The 23,279-nt window shown below is 47.6% G+C and overlaps 1 pseudogene; it reads left to right on the top strand.

Moving 5' to 3' along the window:
* Positions 1-22,726, top strand: part of LOC132533983 (NADP-dependent malic enzyme, mitochondrial-like) — a 37,506-nt pseudogene extending 14,780 nt beyond the window's left edge.
* Positions 22,727-23,279: the final 553 nt, after the last annotated feature.

Here is a 23,279-nt window from a genome sequence, read left to right as displayed (position 1 = left end):
GAAAACAAAAAACTGAGGCACAAAACACAAACATGAATGACTAAGAGGACAAAAGTAAACCTGGTCCACTTCGTAAAAAACAAGCCAGTAGGGTCTTTTTCTCTTACTGTCTCATTCATACTTACACATAAGTCACCTATTTGAGTGGGCCACTGGGTCAGAAACATACCAATTGCAGCTCTTATGTATAAGGAATACTTGCTTTGGATAAACCAGAAACTCATGTTAGAGCAGAGCTGTGTTCCAAAAGGCATAATGCCCAAAGGTCCATATTATGTTCAGGCTTTCTACATGTTTTCTTATTTTATAAAGTGGTGGTGTGAGGGGGTCTACAGCATAGCTTTGAAAGAACGTTGTGACATGTTAAGTGTGACTTCTTGAGATGGGAAGGGGGTATTCAAAGCCTCTGCTATTATTATTTTTGGAGTCATAAACATTCCAGTAGAAAAAGAAAACCCTTTGTAACTCATTCTGAGTTTTCTTGTCACTTTTTACTGTTGTCACATAACAGCTGAAACCACATTGACCTCCCCTACTCTAGATGGAAGCATCTGGGAGTTGCCAAATGAGGATTTTCAAATGCTGAAGTCATCTGATGTTTGGGCTGGGGTGTCAGGTTAAGCAGAAATTTTCATCTTTGGGAGCCTTTCTGATTCTTCTGTTGCTTATAAATTGTGCCATTGGCTGTGATAAGATCCTGTCAGCTTTTCAATGAGCATTCGCTTGTCTGCATGAGCACAACATGTTTCTTCTCCAGCTGTTTGCACACCTTATTCTCTCCAAGGAGAAGAGCTGGAAACATTCCCCCATAATCCTTAGAATTTGACTTCATTTTCTCTTGCAAGAAAAAAAATAGCACCTTAGGACCAAAGCCGCTAAAGTAGTAGATAATGTTTGCACATTTCAGGAAGGAATAAAGCATCAAAATGTCAAGAAACCTGTTTTAGCTTCTTCTGTGTTAACAGAGATGTATCTTCTTTTTTAATTTTTTGTATTTTATTTATTTATTTTCCCTTTTGTTGTTCTTGCTGTTTTTGTTTTCAATTGTTGTTGTAGTTATTAATGTTGTTATTGATATCATCATTAGATAAAACAGAAAGAAATTGAGAGAGGAGGGGAAGACACATAGGGAAAGAGAAAGACAGACATATGTAGACCTGCTTCACACCTGTAAAGTGACTCCTATACAGGTGGGAAGCCAGTATGACAGTCCTTGCACTTTGTGCCACATGCACTTAACCTGCTGTGCTACCACCTGATTTCCAGAGATCTACTTCTAAAGGGATTACTGTCTTAAGAATAATTCCCAGGAGCTCCACTTCCTCAGAGCCCTGCCCTAATAGGGAAAGAGAAAGACAGGCTGGGAGTATGGATCAACCTCTCAACGTTCATGTTCAGTGGGGAAGCAATTACAGAAGCCAGACCTTCTACCTTCTGCACCCCATGGTGACCCTGGGTCCATATTCCCATGGGGTTAAAGAATAGGAAAGCTATGAGGGGGATGGGATATAGAGATCTAGTGGTGGGAATAGTATTCCTCTTATCCTATGGTATTGTCAGTGTTTCCATTTTATAAATAAATACATTTTAAAAAGAAAAAAAAGTGAATAACTCACACCCAGGGACCAGGCAATGGCACACTTGGTTAAGAACACACATTACAGTGCACACAAACAAAGGTTTAAGCCCCTGGTCCCCACCTGTAGGAGGAAAACTTCACAAGTAGTGAAGCAGTGCTGCAGGTGTCTCTGTGTTTATCATTATCATCATCATCATCATCATCATCATCATCATCATCATCATCATTTTACCAGTATACTGAATAACTCTGGTTTGTGGTGGTGTGGTGTCAGTGAAAGTTCACAGCAACAGTATACTGGGCTAGCTTTGTAGAGGGAGACAGATGACCAGGGACACATGGCTGAGCAGGGAAGCAATATTTCTACAGGGCCCTCTGACTCTCAGGCATTAAAAACATTTCCTCACTGGTTCTAAGAGGACAGGTTCCCTTTTGCCCAAAAATGTGTGGAATGGAGGTTTTTGTCAGCAACAGAGAGCCTTTGTTGCAGAGTTGAAGATACAGACACACCCCTCCCCACCACCCCCCGATTTCATTAAGTTTTCCTTTTGTGTTTGACCCAATGTCAAGAATCCCAGTCCAATGTTTTCTGTTTGAGTGGGTTTTGTCAGTCTCTCTTGTCTAATTCTATTTGAGGAGAGTTCTAGGGGTCACTCACTCCTTTGCAGGCTTAGATAAGGCCTAAGGGACATTTACATTCTCCTAAGTGGAATGGTCTTGGTTTCTTTTTCCTCTCATGTAACTTAATTCTGAAAGTTGAGAGTTTTTTTCTGGCTCCTGATGGAAACTTCAGATGCTGCTGTGATTAACAGGCCTCTTTTGGGTGGAGATAGCATTGCCTGTAATTCCCCTTATGAAATCTCAGCAGACCAGATTCTAAGAAATGCACCATATGCCAGCACTTGAGTTCAAACCCCCAGTCCCCACCTGCATGGGGAAGCTTCATCGGTGGTGCAATAGTGCTATAGGCTCTCGTCTAAGTATCTTGCTCTGCCTCCCTCCCTTCCTACTTATCTCTATCACTTTTCCTCATGATCTCTCTCTCATCTCTATCAAAAAGAAGGGAAGAGTGACAAGAGAAGAAAGAGGGGAAACTGTGGGTGCCTCTGCTCATAGCTGCCACATGGTTGTTGTATTCACTTCCTAAAGTTACCTCAACAAAATGCCCAAAACTCTGGCCATAAAGGTGGATCCACAGGGAGAGCATATGCCTCCAAGCATGAGGCTCTGGGTTTGATCCCCAACACTACACAACAGCACCATGGACAGAGACAAAAGGGATTCATGAGTAGCAGGGCATGGCTTTACCCTCCCCCCCACACACTCTCTTTCCTTCTCTCTCTCTCTCTCTCTCTCTCTCTCTCTCTCTCTCAAATATATAGTAAAAATTGGGTCGCATGCATGAGCAGTATTCCATTTTGTAAATAGACCACAGCTTTTCTAGCCACTCAACTGTCATTGACATCTGGATTAGTTCTGGGTTTGAGCTGTTACAAACCATGCAGCTGTGAATATATGTGTTGTTTTCGCCGGGGCTGGCTTCACGGTTGGGTAACAGACGACCAGAAACACATGGCTGAGCTGAGAATGCAGTGTAATCTTTATTTATGAGCGGGAAATGTGCTCCTCCATCTTTCTCCTCCAGAGGAAGCATGGAACTCAGGAAGTACATAGGAAAGGGCGTGGGGAGAAGGAAGAAACTAGCAAGGGCTAAACCAAATCTCCCAGTGGGGGAGAGTGAGACCAAAGCAGTATAACAGAAAAGACTATGTAAATAGACCACAATGTCAAGCAATGTAACAGAAGCAGAACTAGATCCCAGAAGCAGAACTAGAAGCATACCAACATATATGTGTATAAAGATCTCTTTGGAGCTGGTGTTTCTGTGTTCTTTAGTAAGATCCCTAGGAAAGGAACTGATAGATCAGAGGACATATCTGTTTCTAGTGTTCTGAAGAGACTACAGGGGCTGGGTGGGGGCACACCTGGTAGAGCACACACATTACAATGTACACGGAGCCTGGTTTATTTTATATGTGTCAACAACTATAGTGTACACCATTATCCCCCAATAAAATGATTAAAAAGATTTATAAAAAGAAAGATAAAAGAATCAAAAGAATCTCCAAACTGCTTCCCACAGGGCTTGGATTTGCATTCTCCCAGCTGTATAGAAGGCTTTCCTTCTCCCCATCCCCTTGCCAGCACTTGGTGTTTCTGTCCTTTCTGATGTCTGACATCCTCACAGCTGGCATCTCTTTGTTGTTCTTACTTGCATTTCTCTGCTAACCAGTGACTAAACGTTTATTTACATGTCTGTTGGCCATCAAGATCTCCATCTATCACAAGGAGATAAGAAACTGTCCTCAGGTGTCAGTAACTGTCCTATAAACCATGATTTCTCCCAGGAAAATTGCTTGTGGTGGGGGATGGACTACAGAGCTGGCTCAGAGGCAGAGCACATGCATGAGTTTGATTCCTCAGTATCTTGTTTCTGAAAAATACATCAGAAACTTGTGGCTTCAAACAGTGAAATGTCTCATCTCACTGCTGGAGGCTTGCATCCTGGAATGAAGGTAATGGTAGGGTCATGAGCTTTCTAAAAGCTATGGGGGGGTGTCCTGTCTTGTCTCTGTAGCTTCTGAACTTCACAAGTAAGCCTAGTCCCTATTTAGTTTGTGGATTCTGCTGCATTCACCCAGTCTGCCATCATCACTACATGTCCATTTCTACCTGTGAGTCTCTCTCTTCCCCTCTTCTCAGGAGACAACCAACAGACTAGATGACAGCGCCTCTTACCTTGAATGTGTCGGCAAAAACCCAATTTCTTTTTTTTTTTTAATTTTTTATTTAAGAAAGGATTAATGAACAAAAACATAAGGTAGGAGGGGTACAACTCCACACAATTCCCACCACCCAATCTCCATAACCCACCCCCTCCCATGATAGCTTTCCCATTCTTTAGCCCTCTGGGAGCATGGACCCAGGGTCATTGAGGGTTGCAGAAGGTGGAAGGCCTGGCTTCTGTAATTGCTTCCCCGCTGAACATGGGCGTTGACTGGTCGGTCCATACTCCCAGTCTGCCTCTCTCTTTCCCTAGTAAGGTGTGTCTCTGGGGAAGCAGAGCTCCAGGACACATTGGTGGGGTCTTCAATCCAGGGAAGCCTGGCCAGCATCCTGGTGGCATCTGGAACCTGGTGATTGAAAAGAGAGTTAACATACGAAGCCAACAATTTGTTGAGAAATCATGGATCCCAAGCTTGGAATAGTGGAGAGGAAGTGCTAGGGAGGTACTCACTGCAAACTCTAATGTACTTCTGCTTTCAGAAAAACCCAATTTCTAAGTAAGATCACTGGGATTAGGGTTTCCACATGTCAGTTAGCTGGATCCAGTTCCTCCGAGGGGTTCGCAGGAAATATCTGGCTATAGTATCACTCTCTAGCAAAAGTAACCCTCCTCCATCCTCATTTATGGACTGCTAGGTCATGCCCCTGGCACATTTTATCCCATGTCATTCTCATTTTGAGGTGACTCTGATCATATGTCCAGAGGCTTTATTCACTCAAAACAAAAATACAAACAGAAACATAAGAAAAGATGCAGACCGGTACACTTGTGTGTATGTTAGTGTCCTGGATCCAGAAAGCTCACAAGTGCCCTGTGGAGGGTGATTATAGGGTAGGCTATGGGGGTGGCACCAGTGAGAAGACAGGTATTTTCTGGCCCTACAGAATAAACAGTCTAGTGGGAGGCTGTTTGCACTCAAGATGTGGCTTCCTAAATGATAACCTCTAGCCAGGCCTGAGAACAGTATGGTGATGTGCATGCCTGGGTTCTGGTGCCCTCTGGTGACTGTGGCTGTGTCTCTTCTAGTGGGCTGTTCATCACCATTCATGACAAGGGCCACATTGCCACCATGCTCAACTCCTGGCCTAAGGATGACATTAAGGTAGGTTTCTTCTCTTCTGTGCTGTTGCTTTGTGGTGTACTGGGTCCTCTCAGCCTGGACCAGAAAGAAAGCCACCACAGCACTAAAGGGAAGAGTCAACACACCTGTCCCAGTTATGACAGGCTCACACACCTGTCGTAGCTACGCAGGGAAAGGCCTGACAGAGGGAGAGTGGGCCAGAGCAAGGCTTCCAGGGATATCAGGGGCTAAGGGTCTGAACCCATATCCTGGTGCATCATAACCTTGGCTTCTCTGAAGGATGATGACAGATGGGTTCCCTCCACTGAGCCTGCAGCAACCAAAAACCCTCAGAGGGGAGTCGAGGGGACAGAGGACCACGCTGGCTCAGATAGGCTGGCATCCAGAGAAGGACCACTGTAGGAGCACTCCCCTGTCTTGCAGGCTGTGGTGGTGAACACATCCTTGGCTTGGGGGACCTGGGCAGCTATGGCTTGGGCATCCCTGTGGGCAAACTGGCACTATACACAGCATGACGGGGGTGTCTACCCACACCAGTGTCTGCCTGTGATGCTGGATATGGGCACCAACAACCAGATAATGCTCCCAATCTGGGTCACAAGGGCAGGGATGCTTCTGCCTCAGGGCACCTCCTCTGCACAGGCCACACAGGAGAAGGATACAGAGAGACACACAGGCAGAAAGAGAGAGATGCCAGGTCAGGCAACATATGTAGATACCAGGCCAGGCAACATATGTGTCCAGCAATGAAGTAGTTACAGAAGCCAGAACTCCTTTGTTCTGTCTCCCCAAAAGAATTTTGGTTCATACTCCCAGAGGGGGGAAATGTTAAGGGAAGATGACCTGAATTCCACTGGGATCTGAAATGTTTGTCGCCAAGAATCTTTATTTCTATACCATCACTGAGAGGGAAGAGAATCTCAAAAAACAGAGGAAGTCAGGTACTGTTTTGCTTCTCTGGAGAAAAGAGGGAAAAGGAAGGACATTTGGAAAAAGTAATAGGTGTAAATGTGACTTAGAAAGGAAGTGAATAAATAATAGAAATGAATAAAAGTGGGCAAAAAATAAAACTACATACACACATATATAGACACACACACACACACACACACACACACATACAGAGAGAGAGAGAGAGAGAGAAATATATACTCAACCCACACCTATGACCTCAGAACTATGGCAATTTCTGCAGTAGATGGATGGAAACACAGAACTCTGGTGGTAGGGATGGTATGGAATTAGACCTCTATTATCCTATAATTTTGTAGCACACTATTAAGTCACTAATAAAACATCAAATTAAAAGGAATCAGGAAAAGAAGCCAGACCAAGTAAGACAAGGGCCTGGCCCAGGTGTGAGCCCCCACACCAAACAGGGATGCTTGGCACTAAGGGAAATTCAGGTGCTGTGGTATCTTTTCTCCTCCTTCACCACCTCCTCCTTCTCATTCCTCTCCCTCTCTCCTCTCTCTCTCTCTCTCTCTCTCTCTCTCTCTCTCTCTCTCTCTCTGTCTCTCTCTCTCCCTCTCTGAAAAACTTGGTCCTGGGCAATGAAATTGTGCATGCCTTACTCCTGGTTCCAAAAAGCTAAAGTCATGGAGAACATGGAGAGAAATGGTGAAAGTAGCATAGTGGTTCCCATTCTAGACTCTTTTCTTCAGTCTTTTTTCCACCAAAGCCATCCTTAAGTCCAAAGATACCTTTCCCAGCCACTAGAATTCAGCTGTTTGTTTGCTTGTCTGTCTGTCTGTTTGATTATCTTAACAGGGCACCAATCAGCAATGGCTAAGGATTGAACCTGTGACCTTGGAGACTCAGGCATGGGGTGTTTTTGGTATTACTATTAAGCTGTCTCCTTTGCCTCCCCGCCCAAAGGTGTCATTTGATTGGATGCTGGGTGTATCCAGAGTTCCATAAGGAAATTCCCTCCCACAACCGGACTCAGGAAGTTTCTCATCTCCTGGCAAATAGAAACCTGGTTCTAGCACTGAGTATCTATGGATCAGTGTTTGTGTTCCATCCTGATTATCTTCTTACGATAAATTCTTAGAAACATAAGGCTGGGAGGGATAGCACAGGGATTCTACACAAATACTTTCCTGCCTGAGGCTCTGAGGTCACAGGTTCAACCCCCAATCACACAATAAACCAGAGCTAAGCAGTGTTGAAGGGGAGGTAGAAAGAGAGAAAAGAAAGAAGGAAGAAAGAGAGAGAGAGAGAGACAGAGAGAGAAAGAAATGAAGGAAGGAAGGAAGAAATAAAAGGAGAAAGGAGAAGAAAGATCCTGCAGGTGTGGAGGGGAGGCAAACGTTAGAAGCTGTACTCCAGTGTCTCTCTTCTGTCTGACTCTCTCTACCTCTGAACCTGTATCTAAAAGAAAAACAGTTGTGGAGAGAGGCAGGCAGTGGTGCCCCTGGTTTAGCACACACTGCAGTGTGCAAGGTTCTGGGTTCAAGCCCCTGGTCCCCACCTGCAGGGGCAAAACATCACAAGTACTGAAGTAAAGCTGCATGTGTGTCTCTGTCTCTTTCCTTCTCTATCTCCCTCTCCCCTTTCAATTTCTCTCTGTCTCTATCCAGCAATAAATAAAAAAATGAAGTTATAAATTACAAAAAGGAAGAAAAACAATTGATTGCTGGAACCAGCAGTTTTGTTGTGCAGGAACCGAGCTCCGAAACCAATGCTGTGTCAAAATTTAAACAAAGAAACAAATAACTGAGCTGGCTTGGAGGTGCAGAGTAGCCCCTTAGGCTGGAAGCTTAGCCCCCAGGCCCCTTCAGCACAGATCATCACCTCCCAACCCCACATCCATCCTTCCCACTGGGCTGCCATCCTGAATAGTCTGTCAGTCTGTCTGTCTGCCCCAGGAGCTGCTGGGTGACCCCCTGTACATAGCCTGTGGCAGGAGCATGTACATGGGGAAGATTAGGATTAAGACCAGATGCTGGACGAGTTCATGGATGCAGTCACCCACAAGTGAGAGACACAAGCCCTTGGGATGGTGTGGGGCAGGAAGGGGCTCTGAGAACAAACTGAGGGGGGGGGAGTGCTCAGGGGGGATGAGGAATGGAGACTGCCTCACCTTTGAACTCAGAGACAATCAGGGCCATCAATGGTGAGTGTGTGTGGGGTTTGGAGGTGAGTGGTTACTGAAACACATGGCGGAGGGAACCCAGCATCTAAAGTCCAAAGAGGGAAACCTCCAGGCCTGAGCTGTTCTGACTGGAGGCAGGCTATAGGATGTTATGAGTGGAGGGGAAATGTGTCCTTCCCACAGAAGGTTCTACCATTTAGGATGCCTCACCCCTACCTGGGGCCAGGTTGAGTAAGTGAGCAGGTCCTGTGGATGCTGGCTGTGAGATTAATGAGGGGACATCTCTGCCCTGGAATGATGGTGCCCTCACTTTGCGGAGAACTGCCCAGGGAAGTCCAGCTAAGGCCAGTGAGTTGCTCGCTCTGTCTTGCCCCAAATCCCATCAACCAGCTACACACACATACTTGGAACCAAAAAGAAAGATCCAGAAAAAGGAGCTGAAAATGTACCTGAAGGGACGAGTATGCTGAAGAGGACACATGAGGCTGAGGCTCAAAGGGGCAGGATGTGTGGAGAAGAGCCAGAGGGATGTCATCCAGAAATGCCCATAGAGGTTGTCCTCTGGCCTAAATAAGCCAGCGCTGCCCACAGTGCTCTGGCTTCTCTTGGAGCAGAGCCCCCTGACACAGGATGAGGAACTGAATGAACTGCGTGTCTCAGTGGCTCTTCAGGGACTCTTCAAGGAGCTGGGAGTAGCTGAAAGTGCTGGGTTCAAATCCCAGCACCACATGGGAGCATCCCAACACCAGGGGAACTTTATGCCTGGTGGACCAGTGCTGTTTCTTTCTGTTTTATACCCGACCCCCAACAAAAAATAGGGAGCAACAGGGCACTATGGGGCTTGTCTGGTAGAGTGCATATGTTACAAGGCCAGAGGACCCTGGTTTGAATCCCAAGCCACTATCTGTGAGCACCTGCAGGGGGGACACTTCCTGTGCAGGGGAGCAGTGCTGTGGAGGTGTCTCCCCTACTCTAGCTCTCTATCCCTTTCGGTATGTCACCCTTTAAACTCATTGCTGGGGCTCAGTGCCTGCACAGCTCCATAGCTCCCAGAAGCCATTTATTTTTCTTTCCTCTAGATAAAGGGTGAGTGACAGAGAGATAGAGAGGAGAGACACAGAGAGGAGAAGAGAAATCACAGCGCTGGTCCATTACTTGTGAATCCACTCCCCTCTCCACTTGTGCCCCCATGTTGTGGCTGAGGTTCAAACCCAGGACCTCTTGCATAGTAGCATATACGCTCACTGACTTCTCCACTCAGATATGGAATCCACTGCCATGTCCAGTTTGAGGGCATCACCAATGCCAATGCCTACCTTCTGCTAAACAAGTACTGAGACAAGTACTGCATGTTAAATTATGACATGCAAGGTAGGTTCTGCCTTGGGACTGAGTATCTAGGACTGACTCCCTCACACAGGACCACCTGCTGCCAGCGTGCTACTGGGGCTCCACTGCCTCATGGCTCAGGTTTCACTGTGACCTGGGAGAGAGTTCTGGGGCTTTGCTAAACCACTGCTCCCTGGTCTAGACCTTGGAGACCATGGCTGCATCCAGGGAGATGAGTATTACATGACTGCATATATCTGTGACTGTGTACAAGGTCGCAGGGTCTAGCCTCTGGACACCACATGGGATAACCTACAAGAGGGAAGCTTCATGAGCAATGGAGCAGTGTTATGGTGTCTCTCCTCTTTCTATCTCTCTCACTCTTAATCTCTCTGTCTCTTGATGTCTATCATATCTATATATCTATATCTATATCTATATCTATATCTATATCTATATCTATATCTATCTATCTATCTATCTATATATATATATATATATATATATATATATATCATGTAGGTATTGAGCCCTATCAAGAACACTGGTGGCAAAAAATGCAATGAAACATGTAAAGGGCATTCTAAATAATGCAACCAGCAAGTGCAAACTGGACTAGGACAGAGCACCTTTGTGAGCCACAGTTTCAGCCTCTCTCCACAGAAGTAGCTAACAAAGACCTGAGGCAGATACAGTAAATGTTTAAAGTGCTAATATATGGGGATAATATGGTGGCATGGCTAGTAGATCATACAGGTTGTCATGCTCAAGGACCCAAGTTCAAGCCCCCAGTCCTCATCTGCTGCAGGAAGCTTCATGAGTACTAAAGCAGTATGGCAGATGTCTCTCTCTCTCTCTCTCTCTCTCTCAACCAGATGTCCTTCATGTTTACATTTACAGGGAATGATGAAGTGTGAGTAGTGGGTCCCCTTTCTGGTGGCCTTGAAGACCACAGGGGATGGGAGGGGCTGCTAGCAGACACTGTCAAGCACGTTCTGCATTGGAAGTGCCCAGGAGGGTCCAGACTGTGTCCAGGGGCCCTCAACAGTGGGGACTAGAAAGCTGTCCCCACAGCCAACACATGGGCCTGTGACTGCAGATAGAGGACACCCCACAGGGAAAGGACTCTCTGGGGAACAGTCCTGCTCACTGCCAGCCCAGTGTAAGAGCATGCTGCACCTGCTGCCCCTGCCTTTCCCTCTGGCTCTGGCAGAGCTGCCCTCATGCTGAGTCAGAGCAGGCCAAGTAAAGCAGTCCAGGGGTTGGGGTTGGGAGGTGGGGTGGGTGCCTGGGTCCTGCATCCTTGGGTAGACTTTCTTCAGAATTTAGGAGGAAATACGTGGCTCTGACTCTGGGAACTATTGCTGGTCTGTCTGAGACCAGGAATGTCCCAGAAGACACCAAAAAGGAGGTGGTGATAGGAGAGTCCTTGCTGGAGTCCAGCAACTCCACACTAGGCTGGGGAGAGGGAAGCCCACCTGGTCTTCCCTGGTTTTGCCCTGGTCCCTGTGTCCATGGGGGTAGATGGGAGTGAGGGCACACCCGGTCCCATCACCTTTATGCCTCCCAGTGGCCACTTGTGGCTTCCATTAAGTGACCCAACTTAATGACACGGAGCTGACAATGGGCCCACAGGGACAGCTGGCCAGTCACTATGGCTAGCATCCAACAAGCCCACCTTCTACAATAAATGGTTCAAGTGGAGGCCACATTGGCCCACTATTCAGCCCTCATTCCCTAGTTGGTCTGAAGGGTTTGTCAGGTGACCAAGAATCTGGGGCTTAGCATCCTGAAAAGACATTGCAGTGGTTTTGCAAAAAGGCTTTCACTCCTGAGCCTCTGAGGTACAGGTAGAATCCCAGCAGAACCATAAGTTTGAACTGAGCAGTGCTTTGTTTAAAAAATAAATGGATAAATAATGAAATCCCTCTTGAATATACATATTTGAAATACACACATACAGATATATGAAGCATTGGGGCCTGGGTGGTGGTGTACCTCGTTAAGGGCTTTATTATCATGCGCAAGGACCCAAGTTCAAGTCCTCAATCTGTCGCTACCTGCAAGGGGAAAGCTTCCTAGGTGGTGAAGCAGTGCTGGAGGTTCTCTCTACCTCCCCCCTCTCAGTTTCTCTCTGCTCTACCAGATAAAATAAATAAAGTAAATAAAAAATAAATGTTAGCAAGAAAGATAGACTACATATATATGAAATAAATATACATATTTGAAAGAAACATGGTTAAGGTGGGAGGCTTTGAAGGAGACAGGCACAACAGCTCATTCAGATAGTGCACTCCTTTCTCCTGTGCACAACCCAGGTTTGAGCCCAGCCCCCACACACTGGAGGTGCTATGGTCTCTCTCTCTCTCTCTCTTTGTCACCAGGGTTATCACTGGGGTTCAGTGTCTGCCTGACTCCACTACTCCCAATGACCATTTTTTTCCTTGAGATGGAGAATGAAAGACTTCAAGGGAAGGAGAGATACCACAGTACTGTTCCACCACTTGAGAAGCCCCCACCCCTCTGCAGAAGCTCCCTTAGGGTGGCTGGGGGACTTGAACCCAGGACCTAATATATGGTAATGTGTACACTCTACAGGGTGAGCCAACTTCTGATCCCCCCTTTCTAAGTCCTTAATATGTCACCCAAGAGCCACCCCCAACCCCCATGAAAGTCAATGTTGGAGAAAAAAACAAACCTTCTGTTGTAGAGCTCAAGACTTGTTGTTCAGCCTTTGAGGTTCTAGGCTGAACTGTGTGTTGTGGGGGGAGTAACTTTTTCCTCCAAAGGGAGCCTCCAATGGCACCCCAGGAAGAACACCCAAAGCCAGCAAGGCAGCCAAAGTGTTGGGGGGCTCAGGAAGCCACATACACTGCTGGGGTAGAGAGTACCAATGTTCAAAGGTCAAGGTGCTGCTCAGAGGTCTAGGAAAAGTATACTTGGTGACCTGGGGGAGCAAACTGGGTGCAGTAGAGCAGGAAGCATGGTGGCAGTGGATACTATCAGGGTTATTCAGATTCCAGCCACCAGAGAGAACATTCCACTCCCAGGACCAAGGCCCAGCCTTGAGGCTGTTCTGCTGATGGTCTTTGAGCCATCTGCTGGTCAGAGCACAATCCCTCCTCCGAGAGGCAGAAGGCTGCACTGAAATAGGTTCCCAGGCTGAGGAAACCCTGGAATTCTTCTAGGGAAGATTTACAGGGGCTCAAAAATCATCAGGTTGGCAGAAACACATCTTTATACTCCAAGAAATTAATATTAAAGACGGTTGGCGGGAAATACCTATTCAAAAAGGGTACCAGAGACTTCTTTGCTGGATTTCGAGGGCCTCTTGTCATTCAGGGAAAGATATCTATCTTTTGTGTCATAAGATCTGTGAGTTCAGATTTGTGACTCCCTGACTTGGCCTTGGAAGTTTCTTTGAGTTGAATATGATTTCATGAGCCCAAGAGACCTCCTACTACTAGGCCCCCAGACAATATACATGCTATGCAAACCAAGCTGTAAATTCATGTTCAAATCTATTATCCCCTGTCTGCAGTAGTGTTAGGCCCTGGTGATCCACTAGGCATAAAATGTAGGCCAAAGACTGTGCTTGAGTCCCCACACAGCAAATCAATATAAAGGGCTGGTGTGTGTGTTTGGGGGGTAGGATGTTGGGAGAAAGAAAATCAGCATCCCTTGACCCTGATTTCCTACCTCTCCCCAAAGAGCCTCTCTTCCCTTCTGGTTCCCATTCATTGGCTTTAACATCCACAAGATTATCATTATTTGATCTGGTCCATTCCTGTGTTTGCTTCTCAGTGGGAGGGCTACACAGCAGCTTCTGTCTTTACATAACAGACTGCTACTTAGGTCTTCCTCGGTCTCTCTGGGAGCCAGCTGGACACATGGGGCACCCCCTACCCCCACCAAGTAGCTGAGCCCACTCTGCTCTGTCACAGGCACAGCCTCCCTGGCAGTGGCTGGGATCCTTGTGGCTCTGTGGGTCACCAGAACCCGGCTCTCTAGCCATGTGTTCATCTTCCAAGGAGCTGGGGAGGTAGGTACTGCCAGGAAATGGAGAAGCCTAGAGGCAGCCTGGCACGATGCCTCATCTGGACACTGCACTCCTTTGCCATGTGCATGGGCACTGCATTGGAGGAACCTCCAGACCTGTGGGCGTTTTGCATCCTCCCTCATTTGAGGATCCCTGCGTTCCCCAGGTGTGGAGCGAGGAGGGCTGGCTGCTACCTCCCTGGGTCTGAGCCTGTCCTGTGTGGCACCCCCAGGCTGCCCTGGGCATCACTCACCTCCTGGTCATGGCCCTGGAGCAGGAAGGCATCCCTGCTGCTGAGGCCACCAAGAAGATCTGGATGGTGGACTCCAGGGGACTCATTGTCAAGGTGGGTTGGCCTGGGGGCAAGGCATGGGGTATCTTACAGTAGCTGGAGATGGGGTGCTCACCTGTGAGGAGGCAAGTCTGGCAGGCAGGAGAGAGAGGAGGAGGAGGAGGGCAGGGCCTGCTCTTTATTTGGATTGATGGCTTGATTGATTTTGCCACCAGGGTTACCATTGGGGCTCAGTTCCTACACTGCTTCATTAGTTCTGGCTGCTTTTTTATGTAGAGAGGAAGAGATAGAAATAGAAAGGGGAAAAAGGAGAGAGAAACAGAGAGAAATGTAATTACCCTGCAGCACAGAGTGACCCCACTCAGATGTCACTTAGAGCCTGAACTCAAGCCCCAGATTCCACTAGCTTAGAAAACTGGGGAGAGGGACCCACGAAACTGTTCAAAGGTCAGAGCTGAAAATGTAAAAACCGGGGCTAGGAGGTGGCACATCTGGTAGAGTGTTGGGACTATGTGTAAACCTGATAGAGCTTAGGGAGAACCACCCCTGTCCTTGGATGGAGGTCTGAGAAGATAACCTCTTGGTAAGTCTCTCTCAACCAAGATGAGCAAAAGGGGGGAAACTCAGACTTAGTTCTTTCCTTCTCGACTCTCAGGCCCACAGAAACCCCAATACTACCCTCTATTAACTGCAGGCCACATGGCTGCAGATTCACTTATTCAATGTTACCTTCTGATCACAGAAGAACACACTTCATCACACACCTCAGACCCCAGACAAGAGAAATTCCAAACTATATGGCTTTTTGATATCCATCTTCTCTCTGTCTCACCCTTCTGGTTTAACCCCTATGCTTCTCTCAAATACCCTTGGATTATTAAGTTGATGCATCATGGGGAATAACTGTCTTGTATCTCATCAATTCCTGTGATACCAGCCCCCTACCATAGGGCCAAGCTGGCCTTTAAGAAACCTGTAATTTCTGACATATTTCAATAATTCCCTTTGTTTGGTTTTCTATTTAACTCATGTCCACCTTGCTAATAAACGAGTTCTGAGCACGCTGGAGAGCTCCCTGGTGTCTTTTACTTCATGTCACCCCTGTCGTGAGCGAGAAAGAACTGGTCCGTTACCTTTCCCCCCACCAGAGACGTGACAGTAGAGCACCCCGCCAGAGACGCGACAGTAGAGCACACACGTTCCCATTTGTGAGAACCTGGGTTCAAGTGCCTGGTCCTGACCTGCAAATGAAAAATTTCCCGAATAGTAGAACAGGCTTAAGATGTCTCTCCTTACTCCCTTTCTGTCACTCTCTGTCTCTATAAAAGAAAGGGAGAAAAAAGAAAAGAAAAGAAAAGGAGAAGAGGGGAGAAGGAAAGAAAGGAAGAAGGAAATAGAGACCACCAAGAGTAGTGGAGTTATGTAAGTACTGATCCTGGGCAATAACAATGCTGGGAATAATAATAATAATAATAATAATAATAATAATAACATTAAAGTATAAGAACCATGGACACCTGCATCCAAGAGCCATATATTTCAGTGGGCGGGGTGTGTGCCTTGCCATGCACTTGAATCACATTCAAACCCTAGCACCACATGGGAGGGTGTCGCTGTACTGAGAGCTTTGGTGCTGTGATGACTCCCCTTCCGTGTGTGTGTGTGTGTGTGTGTGTGTGTCTGTGTGTGTGTGTGTGAATTTCTCTCTCTCTCTTTCTCTATTTCTCTCTCTCAGAAAGAAGTACAGAGTACTCTCTGTGGCTCAAATGCAGCAACTCTCCCCAGGTTCCTCACAGCTACACCCATTCTTTCTGTCTTTGCAGAGGAGGAGCCATCTGAGCCCTGAAAAAGAGACGTTTGCCCAGGACTGTGCTGAGATGGGCTCCTTGGAGGAGGTGGTGCAGCAGGTGAAGCCCACAACCATCATAGGTAGGAGGGTCGGCCAGGCTCGGAGGTATTGAGACTCCATGCTGGCAAAGCTCTCTCTGCTCAGGCCACAGCTTTTGTTGAGCAGCTACTGGGTAAAAGTCTTGGGACTATGGGGACAGCAGGAGCCCTCCTGGCAGAGTACACATGTGACCAGACTTGAAGGCCTGAGTTCAAGTCCCATGTCACCAAAGGGAGCTGCTACAGGAGGGGAGCTTCTCAAAGGTGGAGCTATTCTGCAGTGTCCCCCTTCCCTCTGTTTTTCTCTTTGGAGGAAATAGGGGAAAGGGTGCCACTGGGAGCGGTGGAGCTGTGCAGACATAGAGTCCCAACAAGAACCCTGATGGCAAAAAATAAAATAAAATAAAATAAAATAAAATAAAATAAAATAAAATATTATAGTATTATAGGATTGGACTGAGAAGAGAGAGTTTGAGTCACCTGACCCTGGGTTCAAGCCCTGGTATCCTGCCACCAGGAGAGCTCCATGGATAATAGGGTGATGCCATGGTGTCTTTCTCTCTCTGTCTTTCTCACCTCTCTCTCAGATATTACATGGAGGGGATTGACTGGGGTGTAGGTGGTATCGCATGTGACAGTGTTCCCCACCCTGTTCCAAAGCCAGAGCACTGAGGCTTCCAGCAGGGCTCAGATACCTTCCATGCCTGAGGCTCTGAGGTCCCAGGGTCAACCCTGGTGTCACCAGAAGCCATAGTAGTAGCAGTAGCAGTAGCATTAGCAATAGCAGTAGCAATAGTAGTAATTAACACATTTAGCTATACTGGCCAAGATCAAATAATCTAGCTGTGACTCCTCCCTCGTGTGCCGGCTCCCAGGTGTGGCAGTCATGGCTGGTGCCTTCACAGAGCAACTCCTCAGGGACACAGCCTCCTTCCACGAGCGTCCCATCATCTTCGCCCTGAGCAACCCCACCAGCAGGGCCGAGTGCACAGCTGAGCAGTGCTACCATGCCACCCAGGTCAGCAGGCCCTTACCAGGTGGGCAGACGAGCTCTCCAGGGGAAGATGACGATGGGGCCTGGGAGCCTGGAGGAGGCATGGACATGGCCCAAGAGCAGTGGGGCTGGCAGGCAAGTGGGTGGGTGTCCAAGTGGACAGGTGAATGGGCAGGCAGGTGGGCAGCTGGAGGGCAGGTAGGTGGGCAGGCTGAGATAGGCAGGTTCTAGGACCTAGCAGGGGGCTCCCAGCTCTGTCCCCCTACCCCCACCCCAGGGATGGGGCATCTTTTCCAGCAGCAGCCCCTTTGAGTGCATGACCCTGGAAGATGGCCACACCTTGATGCCTGGGCAGGGCAACAACGCTTATGTGTTCCCAGGGTTGGCATTGGGTGTCATCGCAGGTACGTGTGGAACATCCCTGATGAGCTCTTCCTCCTCACTGCAGAGGTAGGCGACCTGCTGGGGAAGCCCCCAGGAACTTTCCAGAAGCAAAGGTAGGGTGCATATCTGAGTATCTGTCCCAACTCAGAAAAAGGGGGTGGATACCCCTCCAGGTAAAGTGTGGACATGAAGGTCCTTTCTGTTCTTGTCACCAGCTTCAGCACATTGGGCTAACTTTTTCAGATAAAGGAGGGAGAGGGGAGAGGCCCCATAGCCCCAAAGCTTCCCCCTTCCCCCGTGCTGTGGGAGCTGGGCCTGGACTGGGTTTCACATCTGGGAAAGCCCCTATGTTCCCAGGTGAGCTAACTCCCGGCCCTGATATAGTCACTGTAGTTTGTGTGTTGGTTTGAATTGATTTGCTCATTATGGAACACTGCTCAGCTTTGGTTGATGGTGGTGGGCAGGGATGGAACCTGGGATCTCAGAGCCTCAGGCAGGAAAGTCTTTTGAAGCACTATGCTTGCTGTCTCCTTGGCCCCAGAAGATTTTTTTCCCACTTTTTAAAATTTGTGATTAATAGTAAGTTATAAGATTTTACAGTGTATAGTTTCACACCACGCTCATCACCAAAGTTCTGTATCCCCACCCTTCCACCTCCCAAAGATAATCACCATAGTTCTCACAAGTCTTACAAAATCTGCTGCTTCAGGTGCTGCTTCTCCTCCTACTACTATTGCTCCTCCTCTTTCTTATCCTCCTCCTCTTTTCAAGTTCATCTGTACCCACTCTCTAGATTTCACTTATGAGGGAAACCATCTGATAGATATCTTCTATCTTATTTATTTCATTAAGCATAATCACCTCTAATTCCATCCATGTTGTCCCAAAGGTCATAATGTCAAGTTTTTTTTGGTCATAGAGTAGTATTCCATGGAATATATATCTTGGAACTTTCTCAGTCCACCATTTCTTGATGGACATTTAGTCTGCTTCCACTCTTAGAAGACTCTGCACTGGACGTGCTTCATGGATTTTTTTTCTGGACAACTCTGGGCATTCATAAGACCACCTATATTTGACTAAATATTTATTTTGATGGTGGGGGAGAGGAAAAGAGGGGGAGAGAGACTGCTCAGCTCTGGCACATGCAAGGCGCACCCTCAGGCTTGGGGGGCCTGTACTCAACTGCTGGAGTGTCTCCCTGTTGTAGTGAGTGATGCTGAGTGTTTCTGAGAGTTTATTCAGTGCCAACCTCCCCCAAACACTCCCCCCCCAGAAGCCAAGGCTCAGACTTTGCCTTTGTTCTGGAAATGGCCAAACTCAGCTTATTTCTCTCTTCCCACTCCCTCCTCCCCTCCCCAACCTCACCGACCCCCCCCAAGAAATTTCCCAGGAGGTGTCTGAGCAGCACCTGTTGCAGGGGAGATTATATCCGCCCCTCAGCTCCATCAGAGATGTGTCTCTTCTTCTTCTTCTAGCGTTTGCCCTTCTTCTGTAATGAGTCAACAACGTCAGGTTGAGCCTGATGTAGAGTTTGGAGACCTCTATGAATCTGTAGAGGTGGCAGTCATTGACTATGTGGGTCATAGTCTGTCTGTAGCCGCAGGGGCAGTTCGGGTCGTCTCTGGCTCCCCAACAATGGAACATAGCGGCGCACTGGCCATGGCCTGTTCGATAGCAATTGAGGAGGGCCCAATCATAACATGCTAGGTCAAAGCCGGGTTGACACTTGCAGGGGTCTGTGATGAGGTGTTTGTTCTTTACCTCAGCTGACTGAAAACTCTGTTTCCAAGAGTCTGGAACAGAGAAGTTCAGTGTAGGCGTAGGGGACCAGATTGGGTGATGAGACGTCAAGCGTTGGACAGGGTGGGCGAAGATATCCCCGTATATTGGCAGGTCTGGTTGAGCGTAGATGTGGGAAATGAACTTAGATGATGGTGCATCCCGACGAATATCTGGCGGGCCAATGTTGCTAAGAACTGGCAGCCATGGAACCAGGGTGGAACGGATGGTTCCAGAAATTATCCTCATGGAGGAATATAATTTGGAATCGACAAAGTAGACATGGGGGCTACGGAACCATACTGGGGCACAGTATTCTGCAGTGGAGTAGCATAATGCCAGACATGATGATCGTAGTGTGGTAGCGCTCGCGCCCCATGAGGAGCTGGCCAGTCTTGCAATGATGTTATTCCTCGCGCCCACCTTTGCTGCAGTTTTTATGAGATGTTTGTGAAATGACAGAATGCGATTGAGAGTAACGCCAAGATAGACTGGCTGGGCTTCATGCCGGATTCTCGTATCGCCTAGCTGCACATTAAGCTCACTTGAAGCCGAGGCATGGTGTAGATGGAAAACAGATGATACAGTTTTTGCACTGCTAGGGATTAGTCGCCATTTTTTACAGTAATCAGATATCAGAGACATGTCTTTCATGAGTGTTTCCTCGAGGATGTCGAACTTGGATGCCTGAGTTGCACAGCAGATGTCATCGGCGTAGATAAACTTCCTTGAAGAAGTTTCTGGGAGGTCATTGATGTAAATTTTAAATAGCGTAGGAGCCAGAACAGAGCCCTGGGGGAGGCCACTTGAGACAAGCCTCCATCTGCTAGACTTGTCACCCAGATGCACCTGGAATCTTCTGTTTTGGAGAAGAAACGATATAGTGTTGGCCACCCATGGAGGCAGGCATCTTGAGATCTTGACTAGGAGACCACGGTGCCAGACCGTGTCATAGGCTGCTGTGAGATCAACAAAGATAGCCCCTGTCTTTAAATTCTTCTGGAATACATTTTCAATGTAAGTTGAGAGGGCCAAGGCTTGTTCACAGGTAGATCTTTCTGGGTGGAAACCAGCTTAGGCAGGTGATAGGAATTTCTCTGTAAGGTGAGAAATACGTGACAGAAGCAGCCTCTCAAGGAGTTTGTAACACACAGAGAGGAGAGAAATTGGTCTATAGCTGGCGGCCAGTTTTGGGTGTTTCTTTGGTTTCAAAACCGCTATTACCTTCGCATGACGCCAAACTTTGGTCATAGACTCAGATTCCAAGATGTGGGAGAGGAATGAAGTGAGCCACTTCTTTGCAGCGGGGCCCAGGTTAAGAATGAGTTCTGGGGTTATGTTATCATAGCCAGCAGCTGTTCCCGGTTTAACCCTCTTCAAAGCGTCTTCCAGTTCAGACAGTGTAAAGGGAGAGAGTTTTGGAGATGGACAAGATAACCGGAAGTGGGATGACCACTCATGGGAAATTTCTCTTTTCCAGACTGGGTTGATCTTAGCACGTCCAACTTGAGTTAGGTGACTGGCCACTGAGTTTGGAGATACGGGAGGATGGGAGACTGGAGGGGGTTGGCTACTGGCACCCAGACTGTGAAGAAGCTTCCAAGCCTTCCTACTTGAGTGGGTGAAGTTCAGACTTTCCGTGAGTTGTTGCCCCTCAGCTATATCTGCCCCTCAGCTCCATCAGAGATGTGTCTCTGAGAATCGCCATCAAGGTGAGGACCTCTGCCCTGTGACACTGGCAGAGAGGCAAGTGGCCTTCTCTGTGGCTTGAGGGAGGAGGGGAGAATGGTGCAGAGGATGCTGGGAATGTGCTGCCTGGGCTAAACCCTCCTTGCTTCCTGTCAACCATGCTCTCACCCAGGGCTCCCACTTATGTTTGTGCACACACAGGTATGTGAGGACATGGCTGCACGTGTGTATACATGTGCATCTTATGCATGCACATATGTGTGAATGCACACGTGTATACACAGAAGACTGTATGGAACCAGAAATGGAACCTGAGAGCCCAAGCCATAAACATAAATCAGAGGTGCCAGGTGGTAGCTCACCTCGCAGAGAGCACAAGTTACCCAGGTTCCAGCCACAGATCCCCATCTCCAGGGGGAGCTTCATAAACAGTGTAGCAGTACTGCAGGTGGCTCCCCTTCTGTCTCTCCCTCTAATTCTGTCTCTTAATTCTATCTCCCAGTATCTCTGTTTCATTAAAAAAAATAATGGCCACAGGGAATAGTGGAGTCATGCAGGCACTGAGCCCCAGAAATATCCCTGGTGGAAAAAACAAATGTGAAGCAGTGAAGTTAACTTTGATGATTCCAGGAGTGCTGAGGACATTATTATATTGTTATTTCTATTAATATACATATACATGTGTATCTTTACATCTTTTTTGTTGATTAAACCAATTTTTTACTGTTTTGTTGTCTGGATAGTGGTTTACAGGACAGTTGTGGACACATGGGTACAATGTGTCATCTGCAGAACACTCTCAATCCTAACTTAGGTCCTTCTGTTCCATCGTGCACCAGAAACCCTCCCTCCAAGCTCCCCACAACCCTTTTGCTGCCTCCTTCCCAAAAATCCTTTGCTGTTTTTGTGCAATACATGAAACTCAGTTCAATTTTACTTGTTTTCCCTTTCTGTCCTTGACTGTTAAGATCAGCCTGTGAGTGACAACATCCATTATTCATCCTTCTATTTGGGGCTGATCTCACTTCACATGATTTCTTCAAGTTCCATCCACATGAGGCAAAGGAGATGACCTTGTCATTTTTAACAGCTGATCAGTGTCCCACCAGTGCTCCACTTTCTTAGCGACTCATCTGTCATTGGGCATCTGGTTGCTTTGAAACTTGGGTTGATACAAATAGTGCTGCTATGAAAATACCTGTAGTATTTATTTCCCAAGTCATTTTTAATATTTGTAATATTTATTGGATAGAATCTGAAATTGAGAGGGAAGAGGGAGATGGAGACAGAGAGACACCTGCAGCACTGCTCTATCACATGTGCAGCGTGTCCCCTGCAGATGGGGACTGGGAGCCTAAGCCCTGGTCACTGCACATTACAATGATAGCACTTTTACCTGGCCCCATATTATTGTTTGTGTTTTTTCATTTCCTAGAATTGAGGAGCTTCATAGTATATAGTCCTCCTAACTGTCCCTGCTCCCCTACCTGTTGCCCTCCTTAGGGGCACACTAAAGGCCCTTCATCCTTCATCCCCACCATCTCACAGGTCCTCACATATGCCTACAAGCACAACCTGGACACTTACTACCCGGAACCTTTGGACAAGGAGGTGTTTGTTTGCTCCCTGGTCTACACTCCTGACTATGACTCCTTCTCACTGGACAGCTATATCTGGCCTAAGGAAGCCATGAGTGTACAGATGGTCTGATGCCATTTCTGCAGGGCTGGGGGCAGGGGCAAGGGAGGGACACCCACAATACAGATGACCTCTGATGGCTGTCCTTGTCACTGTCTATCCCTAAACTCTCTGTGCAAGAGCAGAAGCCCAGAGGCATCTTGTCCCACAGGCCCTAAATGCCCATATTTTTAGAACCTCCCTCCACATCTGGCTTAAGGATTTCTCCAGACTTTCTGTTGCCAGCCCTGAACCTAAGCTTGTGAGAAATCTAAAAGCCCCACCTGGACCTCGGCCCTGGCAGTGCCCATGACTGCTGGTGGGGAGAGAAGTGTGGTGTGGGGAGTCACTTGGCCAGGAGGATAGTGGTTCAGGGCATGCAGCTGAGCAATGAGAGAGCAGAGTGGTGGAGCAGTAACTAAAATATATGAGTCACAAGCATGAGATCCTGAGTTTAATCCTTGACATCGAGTGTGCCAGTGATGTCACTGCATGACACAGGAAGCAGACACTCAGGAAACCCCTGCTGCCTGCTCTGCCTAGAGCCACACTGCCATCTGTCAGCCACAACAGGCCCCTTTGGCCCAGGTCTTAGTCTCTC

The sequence above is a fragment of the Erinaceus europaeus genome, chromosome 17 (assembly GCF_950295315.1).
Source record: "Erinaceus europaeus chromosome 17, mEriEur2.1, whole genome shotgun sequence".
NCBI classification, from domain to species: Eukaryota; Metazoa; Chordata; class Mammalia; order Eulipotyphla; family Erinaceidae; genus Erinaceus; species Erinaceus europaeus.
This window is presented reverse-complemented; position numbering and strand designations above follow the sequence as displayed.